Source organism: Notamacropus eugenii, chromosome 4 (assembly GCF_028372415.1).
Source record: "Notamacropus eugenii isolate mMacEug1 chromosome 4, mMacEug1.pri_v2, whole genome shotgun sequence".
Lineage (NCBI taxonomy): Eukaryota > Metazoa > Chordata > Mammalia > Diprotodontia > Macropodidae > Notamacropus > Notamacropus eugenii.
The window spans coordinates 422868854-422887597 of NC_092875.1; positions in this window are offsets into that span (position 1 = coordinate 422868854).

Below are 18744 nucleotides of genomic sequence, written 5' to 3' on the forward strand. Positions count from 1 at the left end.
TTCATGTGGCAAAGCATCTGGTACGGATTCTATTCCAGCTGAGACTTACAAGGTAGGGGCACCACTGCTTATACAAAAGCTGAATGAAATATTACAGGTAATATGGCAAGAGGAGGTTATCCCCCAGGATTTCTAGGATGCCTCCATTGTCCATCTCTATAAAGTTAAAGGGAATAGATTGTCATGTAACAATCACAGGAGGGTCTTTCTCTTAGTCATTACTGGCAAGATTCTTGCTAGAGTCCTCCTTAATAGTCTGATCCTTCACCTGGAAGATGGGCATATACCTGACAGCCAGCAGGGCTTCAGAAAGGGCCAAGGAACAGTCAATATGGTGTTTGCTGCCTGACAACTCCAGGAGAAATGCCAGGAGCAGAATAGAGGTCTGTACACAATGCTTGTAGATCTGACCAAGGCCTTTGACACTGTTAGTCATGAGGGCTTTTGGAAAATTATGTCAAAATTTGTTTGCCCAGAGAAATTCATCAGTATTGTATGTCAATTTCATGATGTCATATTTGCCTGGGTTTTGGATAATGGACAAAGTTCTCGTGCCTTCCCAGTCATCAATGGAGTGAAAAAGGACTGTGTGCTTGCTCCCATGCTTTTGAGCGTGATGTTTTCAGCCATGTTGTCAAATGCTTTCAACGAGGATGAACACAGCATCAAGGTCAACTATCGTACTGATGGTAAGTTCTTTAATTTGAAAAGGCTACAAGACAAGACCAAAGTGGAGGGAGTATTGGTGCATGATTTTCCGTTTGTAGATGATTGTGCACTCAATGCAGCCTCTGAAGCTGAGATGCAACAAAGTATGGATCAATTCTCTGCTGCCTGTGCTAATTTTGGCCTAATAATTAACGCCAAGAAAACACAGGTACTCCATCAGCCACCACCACACCCTCCATACATGGAACAAATGGAGAAGTCTTGAATGTTGTGGATAAGTTTACTTACCTTAGTAGCATACACATTGGTAATGAGGTTGGTGTATACATTGCCAGAGGTAACTCAGTGTTTGGGAGGCTCTGAAGAAAAGTTTTGGAGAGAAGAGGTATTAGACTGACTACCAAACTGAAGGTCTACAGAGCTGTGCTGACCTCATTGTTGTATGCCTGTGAAACATGAACAGTCTACCAGCGCCATGCCAGGAAACTGAATCGTTTCCATTTGAACTGTCTTAGGAAGATTCTGAGGATTACCTGGCAGGATAAGGTACCAGACACTGAAGTCCTTGCTTGAGCTGAACTGCCAAGTATGGTAGTATATGCTTCAGAGAATGCAACACCAATGCGCTGGCTACATTGTTTGAATGCAAAGTGTGTGCTTGCCGAAAAGACTATTTTATGGAGAGCTTGCATGGGATAGGCGATCACATGGTGGCCAGAGGAAGCGATACAAGAACACTCTCAAGATCTCTCTCAAGAATTTTCGATTTGACTTTGCAACATGGGAGACCCTGGCACAGGACTGCTCAGCATGGCATGCCCACATCAGAAAAGGTGCTGTGCTCTAAGACCAAAGTAGAATTGAGACAGCACAAAGTAAATGTAGGATGCACAAATTTGGAGTATCCACCCCAAATATTCACATGCACTATCTGTGCCCAACCTGTGGTAGAGCACTCCGAGTTTATATTGGTCTGATCAATCACAGTTGGACACACTGAAATTTCACTTCATCATGGTGATGTCATTTTGGTCCTCTTTGAGAGTGAAGGACAACAAGCAACCAACCAAAATACCTTATTGAGGAAAATCAGTACCAATATTATCTATTTGTCTCCATTTTGTTGATGGGATAATGCACTAAGGTCACAAAGAAACTAAGTGCTTTACCTAGGGTAACAGTTTGTCTGAAACACAAAGAGGTAAAGTAGAATCTTAAATTCATTTCCAGCTCCAGCTCCTGAGCTTAGGTCCCAGTCTTTGCTGCCTCAGAATGATGGCCAAGTGTGGTAGAAAATCAAAATATTTCAAAGTCCTGGAATTACATACAACTCTATCTTAGAGAAGTTTAATCATTGTCAAACACTCATAGAGTAAGGTGGCTGAGAGAGCCCAGAAAACACCAAGCCACTTAACCTCTTTGTCAATCAGGCAGCCATGGCAGACAACCACAAGCTCATCTACAAAATATTATATAGGAAGGTGAAAGAAGATTCCAAAGCAGTGTTGTCTACAAAATAGTGAAAAGTAATTAAAAATGAAAAGAGCTTGCAGAAAACTTGGTCTAACCTTCAACTAAGTCAGATCATCTTGAGAATATTTGTGATGAGACAGAACAAAAAAAATACTCAAGGGGAAGAGCCAAGATGGCAGAGTAGAAGGATGGATCAGCTCTAGTTCTTTCCCCATAACCCATAAAATACCTGTAAAAAATGACTAAACAAATTCTAGAGCAGCAGAATCCACAAAATGACAGAGTGAAACAAATTTCCAGCTCAAGACAACCTGGAAGACTGACAGGAAGGGGCTATCACACCAGGCTCAGAGTGAAGCACAGCCCAGCCTGGGCCATATGACATGGCAGGACTAGAACAAGCTTCAGGGCATGGAATAATGGGTAACAACTACACTTACCAGATTTCTCAACCCACAAACACCAAAGACAGCCTCAAATATCAATAAGAAAGCTCTTTCACCTGGGTGAGAAGGGAGCTGGCCCCAGCCCTGGTTCCAGGGTGGAGGCAGTTACTGTAGCAGCAGCGTCTACTTTTAGAGCCCTCTGCCTAAAGACTCTGGGGGAATCAAGCAGCTGATCTGGTCTCAGTCCTTAATGGCAGTCCTGGGGTGATGAAGCACATTAGTGTGGTGGAGCTGGTGGTGGTTGTAGAGAGGGAAACCTACTCACAATTCCAGGGCAGTAAGAAATGCTTGTGGTTGCTCACAGACCAGAGTATAGGCCAGGAAAGGAGTGAACTCCTCTCCCTTGATTGTGCCACCCTAGAGGAACTGACAACTTACAGGTCCCTAAAGTTTAGCCTCCACTTGACCAAGGACTCAAAAGTCAAGTAACTGGCTAGGAAAATGTCCAAAAAAGGGAAAAAATAATACTATAGAAGGTTACTTTGTTGGTGAACAGGTGTTTTCTTCTATCCTTTTGGATGAGGAAGAACAAATCATACCATCAGAGGAAGACATAAAAGTCAAGGTTTCCACATCCAAAACCTCCAAAAAAAAATGTGCAATGATCTCAGGCGATGGAAGAGCTCAAAAAGGATTTTGAAAATCAAGTAAGAGAGGTGGAGGAAAAATTGGGAAGAAGAATGAGAGCAATGCAAGAAAATCATGAAAAGCAAGTCAACAGCTTGCTAAAGGAGATACAAAAAAATGCTGAAGAAAACAACACCTTTAAAAGTAGACTAACTCAAATGGCAAAAGAGGACCAAAAAGTCAATGAGGAGAAGAATGATTTAAAAAGCAGAACTGGCCAAATAGAAAAGGAGGTTCAAATATTCACTGAAGAAAATAGTTCTTTAAAAATAGAATGGAGCAGATGGAAACTAATGACTCTATGAGAAACCAAGAAATTATAAAACAAAACCAAAAGAATGAAAAAATAGAAGACAATGTGAAATATCTCATTAGAAAAACAACTGACCTGGAAAATAGATTCAAGAGAGATAATTTTAAAATTATTGGTCTACCTGAAAATCATGATAAAAAAAGAGCCAAGACATCATCTTCCAAGAAATTATCAAGGAAAACTGCCCTGATATTCTAGAACCAGAGGGTAAAATAGAAATGGAAAAAATTCACTAATTACCTCCTGAAAGGGATCCCATACTTTTTAATTTTACTTTAAATCCTAGGGATATTGTACCCAAATTCCAGAGTTCTCAGGACAAGGAGAAAATATTGTAAGCAGTTAGAAAGAAATAATTTGAGTATTATGGAAATACAGTCAGGATAGCAGCTTCTACATTAAGGGATCGAAGGGCATGGAATATGATATTTCAGAAGGTAAAAGAACTAGGATTAAAGTCAAGAATCACCTACCCAGGAAAACTGAGTATAACACTTCAGGGGAAAGAAGTTGGAATTTCAATGAAGTAGATGACTTCCAAGCATTCTTGTAGAAAAGACCAGAGTTGAATACAAGTTTGATTTTCAAATACAAGAATCAAGAGAAACATGAAAAGGTAAACAGGAAGGAGAAGGCTTAAGAAACTCATTAAAGTTGAACTGTTTACATTCCTACATGGAAAGATCTTATTTGTAACTCATGAGACCTTTTTCAGTATTAGGGAAGTTAGAGGCAATAGATAAAGAGATAGATAGATAGATAAATAGATAGAGAGAGAGAGAGACTGAGAGATAGAGATATATAGATAGATACGTGTGTGTACATACATGCATGCATACATATATATATGTAGGTGTGTATGGGTATGCATGTATATATTATATATATGTATATATATGTACATGGGTGTATATGTGTATTGTGTATATATGTACATATACACACATACATACATATGTACATAGACAGAGGGCACAGGATGAGCTGAATATGAAAGGAGAATACCTAAAAAAAATAAAATCTACTGTTGAATGGAATGTACTAGGAGTAAGAGAAAGGGAGAGGTAGAATGTAGGAAATCATCTCACATAAAAGAGGGAAGAAAGAGCTTTTAAAATGGAGGGGAAGAGATAGGAGATGAAAGGAAATAAGTGAACCTTACTCTCCTGGGATATGGCTTAAGGAGGAATAACACACACCCATTGGATATGGAAATCTATTTTACCCTGCAGGAAGGCAAGGGGGAAGGGTAGAGAATGGAATAAATTGAAGGCAAGATAAGACAGAGGGAAATGTGGTTAGTCTTGTACAACATAACTATTATGGAAGTGCTTTGCATTGTTACACATGTATAGCCTATATTGAATTACTTCTTTTCTCAATAAGCATGGGTCGGGAGGGAAGGAGAGAACATGGAACTCAAAGTTTTGATAATGAATGTTGAAAATTGTTTTAGCATACAACTGGAAATTGAGCTATACAGGCAATGGAGTATAGAAATCTATTTTGCCCTACAGGAAAATAGAGGGGAAAGGGGATGGAAGAAGGATGGATAATTGAAGGGAGGACAGACTGGAGGAAGGGGTGGATGCGATGCATGCTGTCCTGGGGTGGGGGGGTAGATGGGGAAAAAATTTTGAATTCAAATTCTTGTGGAAGTTAACGTAGAGAATTGAAAAATAAATAAATAAATTTTTTTTAAAAAAAATACTCCAAATGAGATAGATTTGCCAACATTTTATTAATTTTTTTTCCTCCACAAGATCAATGGCATCACTAAGTTTTTGGTTCTACCACCTTACCTAGTACTTGACATTCTATTTGAGCAAGTAGTGGTGGACCTTAAGAAAATAAAGTTGACAATGAATAAATAAGTATTTATTAGGCATCTATTAGGACACAAATATAAAGAATGAAACAATTCCTATTCTCAAAGAGCTTACTTTCTAACAGTAGATACAAGTATATATACAGAGAGAGAGAATACAGTTATCCCATCCACATGATTTTCCCCATCATGGTTTCAATATATCATGGGCTGGCATAAGAAATTAAATGGGAATTTGGGGGAGGAGTTTTGTGGAAGTCTCAGATGATATATGAAAACAAGCAGATGACACAGAAAAAGTTAAGAAACTCAGAAATTCAAGATTGTTATTTTAAAAAGGCATTCCAGTAGCCTCTAGCATCATACAAGAAAATACTAAGTCCTTTTATGATTTCCTGAAGGAAAATGAAAGTGAAGGGTCTACCTTTACAGATTTTACCTGGATTTTCCAGATTGCATGGTTGCCATGCCCCTAACCCTTGTGATATGGAAGGGATAACTGTAAACATAAAGAAAATAGATGCAAGCAAATATGAAGTAGTTAGAGAGGGAGAGAGATGACTCACATTTGGGGGGTCAGGAAAGACTTCCTGTAGAAGGTGGTGAGGAAAGTCATTGTACTTGACCCAGTCTGTAGGTAATATTATTTTAAAGTCATTCAGGTTATGATTTTTAAAACATTTCATAGTGTATGAGGGCTGAGGCAGAAGGAATGAAGATTCCAAAATAATAGAAAATATCATGAATTATACAGCTATCAAAGATGAGATCAAGAAGACACCAGACATCAATCCATATGCCTTCTTTCTCTTCTTTAGGAAGAGATCCTTATATCAAGGATCTCAATGAAACCATAAGTTGGAAAGAGATAGACATCCAGACATGATTTTCTCCAGCAGACTACATCTTTATTGTCACACTGCTAACTTGGTAGAGAATAGAAAATCCTGTCATATCTGTTACTGATTGATTTTTTAAAAGCATCTGAATCAGCAGTCTTGAAGGCTCTCTCTCCAGACAAGGTGTCTCCCAGGCATAGACTATAATTATATGATTGTGACAGATTGTAGCAGCAAGAACCCTAACACATCCAGGATGACTTACTGGCACAGGTTCTCAGATCTGCTTTTTTAAGGAAAGCAACTTGAAAGTGGATCAACAATCTACTTTAATTACATTCATCATCAGAGAAAATACAAGGAGGGAAGTAAAGACCAACAGACAGAGCTTCTGTCTGACCATAAACAATACATACATCACAAATCAACGGACAGATCCAACTCTCTGACTACTACATATGTACATGGTTACCAGAAAAACTTAATTTAGTGACCTGACTGGTACTGACATCAAGCGAGGTGTAAAACAAGGAAATATATATATATACTCATCTAAGATACTCACCAGTATAGTGGAAAGACCCTACTCAGTCATTTTTCAGTTACTTTAAACTCTTTATGGCCCCATTTTTTTTTGCAAAGATGCTGGAGTGGTTTACCATTTCCTTCTCTAGATCATTTGATAGGTGAGGAAACTGAGACAAACAGGGTCAAGTGACTTGCACAGGGTCACACAGCTAGTAAATGTCTCAAGGCCAGATTTTAACTCAGGAAGATGAGACTCCAGGCCTGGTACTCTAGCCATTGTGGCACCTACTTGAACTACCCTGCTCATGGTCCAAGCAAAAGAAAGAGTCACTATTATTAATGAATTAATTAAAATTGACCTTCTTTCAAAGGTTCCTTATTGCAAGCAACATTATACTTATTGCCCCAAAATACTATAAAGATTTTTCAATGAAATTCACAGCAATATGAAAGAGCGTAACAATAAGATAGCCCTGGAAAAAAACAATGTAGATGGAAAGCATATTATCCAGATTATAACGTGCAGATAAATGGATAGTCCATCTGGTTAAGCCAATGAAGTGTATAGCTTGGGTATATACAGCAAGGAGAAAAAGACTCTTCCCAGAAATAGGAGATGATATATGAGAATAAATAATAATAACTTGCTTTTTTAAAACAAATATCTTTCCTCACAGTGGCCCCTTACAACAATTAGTGTATATATTATTATCTTCATTTTATAAAGAAACTGAGTTTCAAAGAGATTAAGTGACTTGCCCAAGGTCATGCAATTACTAAATATCAGAGATAGAATTCAAACGCAGACATCTCCACTCTAAGGCCAGCACTTTTTCCACGTCTTCATAAATTTGTATAATACTTTAAAGTTTGCAAAGCACTTACATGTATTATCTCATTTTATCCTCACAACAATTCTATAAGGTAAGGAGAGGTGTACTATGTGCCAAGAGCTGTTCTAAGTTCTTTATAAATATTATTTCCTTTGATCTTTACAATAACCCTGGGAGGCATATGCTGTTATTATTCCCATTTAACAGTTGAGGATGTTGAGGCAAACAGAGGTCAAGTTATTTGCCAAGGGAAGAAGGAAGGAAGTGAAGAAAGGAGGGAAGGATGGAAGAAGCAAATGAGAAAGGAAGAGATAGAGAAAAAAGGAAGAAAGGAAGATATAGAGGAAAGGAGAAAGAAAGAAAAGAGGAGGAAAGGAAGGGAGGGAGGAAAAGAGGAAAGGAGAGAGGGATGGAGGAAAATGGAATAAAAGGAGGGAGAGAGAAAGGAAGGGAGGAAAGAAGGGAGGGAGGAGGGAAGGAGAGAGGGAGAGAGATTGAGATAGAAAAATTGCTAAGCATCTACTACATACCAAGTACCTAGCCAAGCACTGAAGACAAAGATTGAAAACAACTGGGAAAGACCACATATATAGAGGAGTCAGTTACAAGAAGATGAAAATGTCCAAGGTTCTTAGGGTACAGCATCAGGTCTGGTGCCGATGCCCAAGGGTTTGGCGGATTCAACAGCAGGCACATAGCAAAGTCTGGTGGACCTTAGGGTACAATTGCAGGGCATATGCAAGGGCCCATTGATCTTTTATCTTACTGGAAGCATTGTAGCTGGTGATTCCCTGCTCTTCTAAAGAATGTGAACTGTTATGTTCACTCTCCTTTCCCTAATGTCACCCAGGCAGCAAAGACTGAGGAAGGAGAGAAGCAAAGTTTTCTTGGAGTCCCAGCAGGAACCATGGAAACAAATGAGATTGCCGAAGAGGAAGAAAGGTCAAGAAAAGGGCCAGGGGCTAATGCTTATAAATAGGGGACAAGATGAAGTGGATCCAGGGCAGGAGACAGAGGGACAACTAGAGAGGAAGGAGAAGGTATCTAGTCACTAATCAACAGTATCAAATACTGCACTGAAGGAAAAGAAAAAGTCATTAGATTTGGTGATTAAGAGGCCACCTATGAGAAAACAATATGGAAGTTATATGTATACTGGCTCTAAAGAATAAGAATGGGCAACTAGGTGGTGCAGTGGATAGAGCACCAGTGCAGGAATCAGGAGGATCTGAGTTCAAATCTCACCTCAGACACTTGACACTCACTAGCTGGGTGACCTTGGGCAAGTCACAACCCCAATTGCCTCGCCCTGGATCATCTGCAGTCATCCTGATGAATATCTGGTCACTGGATTCAGATGACTCTGGAGGAGAAGTGAGGCTGGTGACCTTGCACAGCCCTCCCTCACTCAAAAAAACAAAGTCAAGTGCATCATTTCTCTGATGGCATGGTCTTCTTTGGCAATGAAGGATGAACACATACACACAAAGGATAAGAAGGATTTCATCAGAGAACAGTAAAGAGAGGGGGAGAGCATAAGTGGAGGCTACTTCAGATAGAGGAAATGTTATCAGAAAAGCTCCAGGCATGTTTTGGAAGTAGGAGCAGGAGGGATGGCAATAATCCACTTTGACTGGCATGTAGACTATGGGACATCCAGATTTTGGAGTGAGATAAAGCTGGAATGGCAAATGACTGAAATTCAGACTTCTGACACAACTAATCTAAAGTATAGAGAGAAAGCAGGTATCCTTAGATGGATTCTTCTTTTGTCACTCTGATAGGTGATGAAACTGTCCACCCCAGCAGAGAGTAGAAGAGTAAGAAACTGAATGAACAAATGGGATGGAAAAATCTAAACAATTTTCATTTCCCCCTGCACTGAGCTTTTGTAATAGTGTCATGGGGCCTTGAGATTCAGAGCTGGAAGACCCATTATGGAATCCAACATCCTTCATTTTACAATTAATGGAACTGAGACCCAGAGAAAGGAAGTGATTTGCCCAAGGTCATGTAGATAGCAAGTGACAATGCTGAGATTCAAAGTGAAATCCACTTACTCCAGATCTGATGTTCTTTCTACTACACAGGCCGCCTCCTCCAGAGAGGCTACATTGTTTGATTTGAAATGTTTGTGAATCTCCACAAACAACACATTTCTGTCCAAACATAAAAGCAAAAATGCATTCCAAAGTAAATTGCTTTGACTTCCCTATTGTTTTAAGTTATCAGCATTATTGCTCCTATTCCTGAATATAGTCATAGATATAATCAGGTATTAAAGCCCTGGAAGACTTAACTCTTTCACTACCTGAACTTTTCCTCTGAGGTCCAGCTCTCCTGACGGTCAAGAGCTTCACTGGAACACTCGAGGAAGTCAGCTCCAACCATATCCATTTTGTTCCCTAGCCATCTTCTTGCCAGTAGTTTTGCTAAGGTTTGCATACTCTCTGCTCACCATCATCTCCTTTCTAGTTCTGAAGACATAATCCAATAAATAATGCCATTGCTACTGGAAAGACCAATCTGTTTCTGTGTGGGTCCTATGGGTCCACTCACGGTCAGTAAGTTCTCAAGCCAAAATACCTCTCTCTGGCCACCATTCTTCTATGTGTGTTGTCGCCCCTATTACAATGTAAGTATCTTGAGGACAGAGACTGTCTCACTTTATCCCCAGTGCTTACCATAGTACTTGACACAGAAAAAACAAATACATGTTAATTCATCCTCTCATTACCCATTCCCCAAGTCATTCCAGGGGTAGATAAGAAGTCATTATTCTATTACCAGCACTCACCAACTTCTCTCCTTTTACAAGTCAACACCAATTAATTACAATACCCTTTTCCCATCATATGGCATCATCTACTGAATTCTAGAATACTTTACCATTTTGCTTAGACACTTCAATACTTGATTGAAAGGCCTCCCTTCAACTCTATCCTGTATTGTCATCTTCAGAGATAATAGAGTGGATGGATAGATAGATAGATAGATAGATAGATAGATAGATAGATAGATAGATAGATAGATAGACAGATACAGATGGATGATGGGTAGGTGGATATACAGACTCTTCAAATACCCTGGCTCTACAGTTCCTAGGATCTTCAAAAATCATTCATTTCCATTCTGTTCCACTTATCATATCCCCACCTTTCAGACAATCCCTATATGAACTCATTTATCAACTCTGAAATTGTCAGTCAATAAGCATTTATTAAGTGCTTAATATATGCCAGACACTTTGCAAAATGCTAGCAATACAAAGAAAGGTAAAAGTGGTCCCTGCACTCAGAGCACTCAAGGAAGGCAACATACAAACAGACCTACAGACAAGATATATACAGGATAAATTGGGGGTATTTTCAGAGGGAAGGCATTAACAGTGAGGAGGACCAAGAAAGGTTTCTTGCAGAAAGTCAGACATTAACTGAGCCTTGAAGAAAGGGAAGTCATAGGAGAGAGAGATGATAAAGAAAGGAATTCTGGGTATGGGGGAGAACCAGGGAAATGCCCAGAGACAAGAAAGGTAGTATCTCATTCAGGAATGGCTAGGAAGCCAGAGTGGATCTCAGACTATGTAGAGGGAAATAAGGTTTAAGAAAGGTAAGGAGAGTCCAGGTCATGAAGGGCTTTGAATGTTATATAGAAGATTGTATTTTTTGACCTGGAGGTAATAAGGAGCCACTGGAGTTTATTGAATAGAGGGAAACATGATCAGATCAATTTAAAAGATCAATTTGGTAACTGAATGGAGCATGGAATGGAGGGAAGAAAGATTTGAGTCAAGGAAACCAACCAGGAGGCTATTACAGGAGTCTATAAGTAAGGTGATCAGGGCCTCCACCAAGGTAGTGGTAGTGTTAATGGTGAGAAGTATATATAAGACCCATACAAGAGACATTATAAAGGTAAAATTGATAGGACTTAGCAACTAATTGGATATGGCCAGGGAAGAGTGAAGGGGGAAGAGTGAAAAAGAGAGTGAGGCATGGTGGGTGGTACCTAGGCTTTATGACTGGAACAATGATGGGACCCTCAACAGTGATAAGAAAGTTAGGAAGAGGGGAAAACCTGAGGCAAAAGATAACAAGTTCAGTTGTGGACATGTTGAGTCTGAGATGTTCCAACAGGCATTTGGAGGTGTGAGACTGAAGGTTAAAAGAAAGGATAGCTCTGGATAAGGAGATCTAAGAATCATCAGCATTGAGATGATAATGAATTCATGATAACTAAGAAAAAGAACTGCATCCCCTTGTCCATCTATTGATAGGTATTCATTGATTTCTAATGAATCTTTTCTTTACCTTTACCTTCACTACAATCTATGATTCTTTTGTTGTTGCTCAGTCATTTCAGTCATGTCTGACTATCCATGACCTCATTTGGGGTTTTCTTGGCAAAGACACTGGAGTAGTTTGCTGTTTCTTTCTCCAGCTCATTTGACAGATGAGGAAACTGAGGCAAACAGGGTTAAGTGACTTGCCCAGGATCACACTGCTGGTATCTGAGGCTGGCTTCGAACTCAGGTCCTCCTGACTCCAGGCAGCTCTATCTGCTGTGCCACTTCAATTTTCCCAGTCTGTTAAGTTTCTCCTGGCTTTACTTGCCTTTCTCCTCAACCTGAACACCAGGTAAAATGCCTTTCAGCAAGGTATTTGCCACCACTCTAGAATCCTTCTATCCCTTGATCTTTCTGCACTCTAAGTTTTACCATTCTCCAAACCTATGTAAAATCATTATCTATTTTCTTTATTTTTTTTGGAGGTGGGAAGGCAAGGCTTGCCCAGCATCACACAGTCAGTAAGTGTCAAGTGTCTGAGGCTGGATTTGAACCCATATCCTCCTAGCTCCAAGGTTGGAGCTCTATTCACTGCACCACCTAACTGCCCCTACCTATTTTCTTCCTAGGTTGTTTCCTTTTAGTCCCTAGGTTTCTAGGCATGACTGGATGAAGTCACAAAACAATTCTGAATGGCTACTCTCTAAAATTATTCTAATCAAGTTCACGTGACATCATTTCATCTGAACCTTCACTGCTGCTCAGCCATCCTTTTATTATCCTTTTCTCAGTGTTCATCCTCTTTGACCTACCTGAAGCATTTAAAATTATGAATCAATGGCTTCCTTCCAGATATTATCTCCTATTCTTAAACTGCTTCTTCTCTATCTACTTTGATGGCACCTCCTCATTTTCTTGTTCCCTTAACATGAACATTCTTTAAGGCTCTGTCCTCAGTTCCCTTTTCCCTCTGTACTCTCTCTCTTAGCAACCTCATTCACTCCCATAGCTTCTTACAATTTCTGCAATAATGAGTGCCCCAAAAGTTCTCTAAGAACTCCAGTTCTGAAAACCTTTGCTATTTTTCCCATATTCAATATGGGATGTTTTAGGTCCGTGATATTGCAAATCATCACTCAATTCCCCACTGGCACAACATTTACATACAGCCTGTATTACCAATAATACCAGTAAGATACCAAAAAAAAGCACAAGCATTTAATTAAGACATAAAAACAATGGAAATAACAAGAGGAAATGAAGGGATAGTGTAATTCTCTCCCCCAATTCACAAATGGCTTGAGCTGCATTTAGACTTCAAAACTACTCTAACCTAATATCTCCTTTGGTCTCTACCTCTGATTGCGTTGGTTCAGGGATCTCCCAATGAAGAAATTCTTTCTTCCAATGCAGATTTACAACAGTTCTGCAACTTACAGTTTTAGAAAGTTATCTGGGACCCTGAAAAGTTAAGTGACAGTATTTGTCAAAAACAAGCCTTGAATCTGGCCAGTTCTTTTGGCTCTGAGGCCAGTTCTCTTTCCATTATCTCAAGCTGTCTCTCAATTCCCTTTTCACGTTCATATCAATTAACTAGTACCCTATATGTGTTCATTGCTTTTGATTTCATTTCTAAAACCAGCCAAGAAGTTCTCCCCCTTTTCCAATAACAGAGTGTTTTTAAGCACTTACTATGCACTAGACACTATGCTAGTTTCTAAAGGTACAAATGCATGCAAGAAAAACGCTACCTGGAGGCAGAGCCAAGATGGCGGAGTAGAAAGACGCACATACACTAGCTTTTACCCCACAGCCCATAAAATACCTGTAAAGAAGAACTCTCAACAAATTCTAGAGCAGCAGAAGCCACAGAACAATGGAGTGGAGGAGATTTCTAGCCCAGAGTGACCTCAAAAAAACAAACAAACCTACACATAAGACACACTTTTAAGTTTAATCTGCATTAACATTTTCTCCCTCATTTTCTTAAATCTGGAGAATCAACAAAGCTATGAATCAAGCCCTGATTTGTAGCATTTGACAGTTTCTGAAGTATAAAATTGCAACAATTGGCTCTCAGAAGCCTTTATGAAATGGCTCATCCATGCCCCTGCTTCTAAACCTTTATCTCTAACCCAGATTTCTGTCCTTCATACGAGATCCTCAATTACGGTTGCCTTCTATGCCTCTTCACCCAGTTCTTCTAGGACCTTAAACTCAACATTAGTTAAGAGAGGCAGCATTTTTTGAGGACTTGAATTCATATCCTGCCTCTGATTTTGATTACCCAGGTGATCTTAGAAAAGTCACTTAAACTTCTGTGCCTCAGCTTCTTCATTTGTAAAACCAGGGGGTTGGACCTGAGGTCTCTTCATGATCATAGAATCGATGTCAAATCAGTACCTGAGAATGGAACTCCAGCCCAGGGCTTGTTTTCCATTACTCATAAACTCATTCAGAGCACAATCCACAACCTATCTATCCTCCTTCCCCACCGCCCTCTTCTAAAAGCACCTCATCAAGCCCAGTAGGGATGACAGTTACAGAGACTGAAGAATCAGACAGATGATGTCTCCAGCAATGATGGTACGCTCGGGCAGAAAAAGGAAACAGTCGAAAAAGGTCGATTAGAAGGAAATCAGAGAAAGAAAGTTTTCAAACAGGATAAGATTTTTTTTAATTATTTTAAAATGAAAAAAAGTAGTTAAGAAATCCCTGCCAAGGATGTCCCACCTATGACATGGCTCCTCAGGTGGTCACACTTGGCTCCAAGAGATCCATCTCTTCACTGTAGACATTCCTGGCCTGTTTCAGTTATCTTCAAGTTTGGCTCCAGGATGAGGTTGGAAAGGAAGAAGGGGTAGAATTGCCAGTGGCAACAGAGGCTTCTGATTAAGAAATGTTACTGGAATAGAAGTTTTGTCTTCTAAATCCCACAGAGCAGTTTTTCAAAAGAGGAATGTGAAGGAGAAAGGAGAGAAACAGGAATTTTTATGGATTCCAGTCTTGAAGGATTAGGGGAAGACACAGAGGGAAGGTGATAAATAGTCTCAGTGGTCTAAATCAGAGAACAGTGTGACCCTGCCAAAGACTGGACACACACACACACACACACACACACACACACACACACACACACACACACATATATATACAAAGATATTCATATGAGTATAATTTTACAGGTGCAAAGCAATTTGTATACATTATCTCATTTTCTACAAATATGTGCTCTCCCATTATCTTCCTTAATGCTGTAAGTTTGAAATATGTAATATTTCCTCTCTCTGGGCACTTCCTCCACTAACTCAATACAGTCCCTAGTAGACGCTTCTTTTCTTTTTTTAACTGGACCTATGATTTCATCAGTCTAGGGAGTTCCCAGTAAAGAATTCCTTCTCCCAATGCAGATTCACACTTGCTCTTGCTTCTCATCTTAGAAGATTGCCTGGGGAAACTTGCCCAGGGTCACATGGCCATGTATGACTACAGATAGGTCTTGAACCCAAGTTTTTCTTGCTTTGGAGCCGACTCTCTGTCCGCTCCGTAACTTCATCAAGGTGAAGAACTTCCAATTTAGAAATTCCCCTGCTGATGTAGATCAACAAATCTCATTAGAGAACTGTCCATGGCATTGAGAGGTTAAGTGATTTGTCCACAATAACACAGCTACTGTATATCAGATGCAGGATTTGACACACACACCCCCAAGTCTTCTGACATATGCCACATCATCTCTCAGTGGTTGCTATGTTCCTTCCATATCCATGATCTGGTGGCCACTCTTCTGGTGACTAGTGTCTCCAAACCTATCTAGACACCAAGATAGTCATCAGACCTATACAGGAAACCTTTTCACCTTGGTAGAACTAGTGAGAGCCTGGGCTATACAGTCATCATCTTCAAGAGCCCAGTTCATCAACTTAATGGCACAGTGAGGCATTGGAGTAGGATCTTTGTGGAAGTCCCCTTTCCACAGATGGAGAAACAAAGCTCAGAGAATGTGATTCACCCGCATCACACCATGAAACCATGGTAGAGTCAGGTTTTGAACCAAGTTCTTTTAAACCAAGTCCAAAGACCTTTTCACCATTTATTATTCCTCTTCTCACCTGAATACAAAGATGGCAAAATTTATAGAAATAAATGCTCCCTTGGAGATTCTAGAAAGGAACCATTATCTGAAAGACTAATTATGTCAGAGACATTTTGTTGGACAGTCTTTCTGAACTGCCAGATTATGAGACAGATCCTTCTATAGGCAGAGAGTCATCTTTTCTGGAAGCTTGGAAGGACAGACACAAAGATCTCTGCCAGTCTCCTCTGGGTCTCTATTTATACACTTGGGCCATGAGAAGCCTGACTGAACTCTCGGACAATGGCCAGCCCAGAATACCTCCTCTACCAATTATTCTTAGCAAAGGGTCCCTAGAGGTTAGGTTTCTTCCTCAAAGATAACCACTAAGAGATGAGGATCATAACCTAGACCAGGTTTTCTTTACTTACTTTTTTATTTCCACGTAATTGGTTTCATGCACAAATCTCATGTATTTTATTTTAGTGCATTTAAAAACATTCTAAGAAGGGGTCCACAGGCATCACTAGACTGTCAAAGGAGTCCATGACACAAAATAGGTTAAGAAGCCCAGTTCTAGACAATTATTTTCTAACTTGACCACCATTTTCTAAGAAAGAGTCTAAGAGGTCAAGTTTCTATTCTGTTCTATTCTGTGACTTTTCGGTCATCAAAGCCCCTAAGTTAAGTAAAGTTAAATAAGTTAAGTAAAAGGAGAATTATGAAAGCAGCTGGGGGGCAGGGCCTGGGGTTCCCCTGAATAAAGCTCCTCAAAGGGAACAGCAAAGAGGAAAATGATTCAGTCTGTAGGGGGTAAGAAACACAAACTTCCTGGTACTTCCCTGGTTTGTTTATGATGTATTTAACTTTTCTTTTTTTAAGAAATTGGATGAAAATAATACAGGATGACTCAAGTTATGTAATAAGAATGGGCAGAAAGCACATCTGTGAAATACCTAAGCTACACAGTTACTAGATCTAAAAATATGTAACAAAATTCCAATTAACCAGGATGTTTAATTTGATAGAATGCCATTTTAGGAGAAAGAGACAAATGACAACAAAAGAAGAGGAAGGAAGGAAGGAAGGAAGGAAGGAAGGAAGGAAGGAAGGAAGGAAGGAAGGAAGGAAGGAAGGAAGGAAGGAAAGAAAGAGCAAGGGAGAAAGCAAGGGAGAGGGGAAATGAGGGAAGGAGGAAAGGAAGGAAGTGATGGAGGAAAGGAGGAAGTGAGGGAAGGAGGAAGCAAAGGGGAAGCAAGGAAGGAAGGGAGGGAGGGAAGAAGTGAAGTAAGGAGGAAAGAAGGGAGGAAAGGAGAGAGGGAGGAAAGAAGAAAAATGAAGGGAGAAAGGGAAGGAGATAGGGAAGAAGGAAGGAAGGAAGGAAGGAAGGAATGAAGGAAGGAAGGAAGGAAGGAAGGAAGGAAGGAAGGAAGGAAGGAAGGAAGGAAGGAAGGAAGGAAGGAAGGAAGGAAGGAAGAAGGGAGGGAGGGAGTGAAGGAAGGAAGGAAGGAAATGGTAGAAGAGGAAAAGGATGGAAGGAAGGAAATAAAAAGAGAAGAAAAGCAAGCTCTAAAGGGCTGGCCCAAAGGGAGCACAAATTCATCTCCTACACACCATCTACTTCTCCACATTCCCCACAGGGTCCAATGGAAATAATCTTTCTTAACTATATAGAAAGAGGAAGTAGGTTCATAATCCCGTCTCAAATGTTCATCATATCAGTGACCTTGGGCAAATAATTTAACTTTCCTGTGCCTCAGCTTCTTCATCTGTAAAACTAGGAGGTTGGACTAGATGGTTTCTGAAGCCCCTTCCCATTCTAGATCTATGATGTGATACTCTTCACTCTTTATGATGACTGAATCCCTGTGAGATCCTTGGTTATGAATGAAATGTTCATTTATATTCTCAATAATGAACTTACTTAGTTGGTGATTACAGAGTTTACAAAAATTTTCTATGACAAGAGTTTAGATAGAAAGGATTTTCAGTTTAATTTTAGGTTTAACCTTGAGCTTAACAGAAAATTCAATTAAACCCCAACATCCCACTCCCCAAGAATCTGGCAAACCAACATTTTACTATATGTCTGTGTCAAAATGGATAGGTAGCCAACCATAAACTCCTTTATGCTCTATGAAAGTTTCCATATATTATCCCTCATATGGATAGAATGTTCTGTGACCCAACAGCCCTTCTTTTCTGGCGTTAGAAAAATGACAAGAACCAGGATTTGTCACTAACCCCAAGTTCGTGTACTTTAATACATCCCAGCATTGCAGACTGCGCCCTGTCACCACAGACTTTTAAAATTCAACTGGACAGAAGCCTTGACAACATGCAGCACAACTGAGAAGGATTTCGCCCTGGCAAGAAGATCAAGCAAAAGCCACAAAGGTCAAACATTCATGTGTGTGCGTGCTCTCCAACTCTGCCCAGAAACCAGTTAGGCCTCTAGTGACCAGGCTTCTCTCCTCTGGGGCAAATCAGCTTGTTTAGACCTCAGGGGAACATGGGGACCCTCTAATGTATCCAGGAACCTGAGCCAACTCTCAAGCAAGGTATTATGAACTAGTAATAGAAGGGAACAGGAAATAAACCCCACTGCCTTTCTCCCTTACCCCCCCAAAATCATTTGACTTTGAAATTAGTTCTGTGGATTTATTTATTCATGTAGCAGCTGGGTTATTTCCCCAATTACCTTTTGCTCAGGCTAACATGTAACAATAAAATCCTTGAGCATGAAAAGTGGACAGTGCAGACCTGTCCTTGATAATACAGTAATAATAATTAAAAATAATAATAAAACACTTATTAAGTGCCTATTA